Source organism: Buceros rhinoceros, unplaced genomic scaffold (assembly GCF_000710305.1).
Source record: "Buceros rhinoceros silvestris isolate BGI_N320 unplaced genomic scaffold, ASM71030v1 scaffold24723, whole genome shotgun sequence".
Taxonomy (NCBI): domain Eukaryota; kingdom Metazoa; phylum Chordata; class Aves; order Bucerotiformes; family Bucerotidae; genus Buceros; species Buceros rhinoceros.
Window position 1 is genome coordinate 1,447 of NW_010404571.1, and position 2,237 is coordinate 3,683.

The following is a 2,237-nucleotide window of genomic DNA, read 5'->3' on the forward strand; positions in this document are numbered from 1 at the left end:
CCTCTGCCTCAGCCCATCCTCCGGAGGCAATTTCTCCAGCTGATGAGCACATCTCAGTGTTACAACACTGAACCACAGTGGTTCTGCTGAGCTCAGCATCTCGCTTCCCAGGCTGGGAGCAAGGCAGCAGGCTGTGACCATTGCTAGATGGATGAACAAACCCAGGAATGGCCCCACACCAGCAACTTCATCCAAGCCACAAAGTCCCAGCCAGATCCACTGCCTTGATGAAGGCAGAGGGTGCCCGTGCCTGGCCAGCACCAGAGCTGGGTGCGTGGGGTGTGCGCACGCAGCTGGCATCAGCCCATCTGACACCCGTGGGAGAACAGAGCTGGTCCGTGATGTGCAGCTCATGGCCTCTGACGCAGGCAGAGGCTCACCTCAAATGGAGGGGGAGAAAAAATCACTGGAGAATTCAGGCCTGAGTGAGAGCCGAGGGATTTGGCGCGAGTGGAAAACAAAGCAAAAGGGATAAGCTGGCTTGATGTGCTCAAAATGATATTATCCAGGGAGACAGCAAGGAGAGCTCTGGCGGGGAAAGCAGGAGGTGACGGTGGAGCTCAGCGAAGAGGTCACGCTTTTAAAATCCTGGGATATGAATCTGCGCCACGCAATTGCACAAGTCATCTCCGAGCCCCTCGGGGCTCTGTATGTAACGTATTGCTGGGCTTCACAGCCTGGAGATGCAATGCGTGTGGGGAGGCGTCCAAGGCCCATACATCATCTGGGTGGTTGGTGGGAGGTGTGTCCCCAAAGGCTGGGCGAAGATCACTGCCAAAGGGCGGGAATTTTTTGGCCCATTAACAACACTCGTGATAAGAAATACAAACGTGGTGTCAAGGTGCTGGCAGCCTGCGAGGACACGAGGGAAGAGAGCTGGAGAGTTGTGAGAGCACTGAAGGCTGGTCAAGAGCCAGAGCAAAGAACAGGCTGTGGAGATACCCCAAGGAAGGGTGAGAACAGCTGGTTGGATGAAGAGCAATGAGATGTGGGGTGTATGTAAGAGAAGATGGGTTCCCCTTGGCCCCTGCTGGGCTTCCCGAGGGGAGGAGGCTCCGCTGTTAGGTTGGAAGCACACGGGATGTGATGGGGAACACCTTTCTGCCCCACCTGGACCCCCACAAGGCACTTCCTCGCTCCCATTCCTGGGCACCTCGGCACCCAGCAGCAAATGCCCATGGCTGAGCGTCAAGGCAGAGAAGTGTGTTTGTCTCCTGACACCGAGCCCCCGACCAGCCCTCAAGACCAAAGCGAGTGTTTTAAACTGCAGCAGCCACCACTTGTTCCTGGCCACTTCAGAGCTACCACTGGGCGCAGCCAGGCTGCCTGGGCACAGGCCCCGCAGCAGGAGGACCTGTGCCTGGGGTGGGCCACACAGCACCCATCCTCCTCCTCTCTGCTCACCCCTGGGGTGTGGTCCTGGGACAGGGGCAGGGTGCACACAGTGGGTCTGGGAGGGTGGGTGAGGAAAGGGAGTCCCAGACAGCAGGGGGAGGGGGACAGAGCATCAGTGCTGAGATGGAGGTCCGTGCAGCCCACCTGGACCTCAGTCCACACAGCCCGAGTGCCCTGATGTCTCGGTTGGATGCTCAGGGCTGGTGCCTGCCTTCTTCCCAGCTTGGACTGCTCCCTGTCCTGGGATGCCCACAGGGATGGGGCAGAGATCTCCTTGGATGCCACCACTGGGTCGTGCCCATCAAGCTACTGGACACGGGTGGGTGCAGGTACTGAGTACAAACCCAGTAGAGGGCCCTCCTGGGGAGGAAGCAGCAGCCCTCCTCCTCCTTCTTCTCCTCCTCTTTCTCCTCCTTCTCCTCCTCCTTATCTTCTTTCTCCTCCCCAGACTGGTCCTGGGCTCCCCTGGGGCATGCATCCCAGTGTGCCCCATGCTGTCCCCGGCTTGAAGGACTGGATAAATCTTCTCCTCTTCCTCCTTCCTCCACACATCCCCTAGCTGGATTCTACGTGCAGAGTCCCGTGAGGTGCTGCAGATGTGCCCAGCTGCCACCACACCAGCGCCTTCTCTGGGGCAACGATGGCCACACAGTGCCCAGTGACAACCTGTGGCATCCTCGGTGTGTCCGTGCATGTCCGTTAGCAGGAGAGGACCCGCAGCATCTCCACAGTCCCCAACCCTCTGCCTGGCAGCTCAGGAGGTTTCAAAGCCTCTTGGGCCGGGGACTGTCCTGCCAGTGGCTGTGGGCATGAGGCTGGTCCCGGTCCTTCTGCCAACCCTT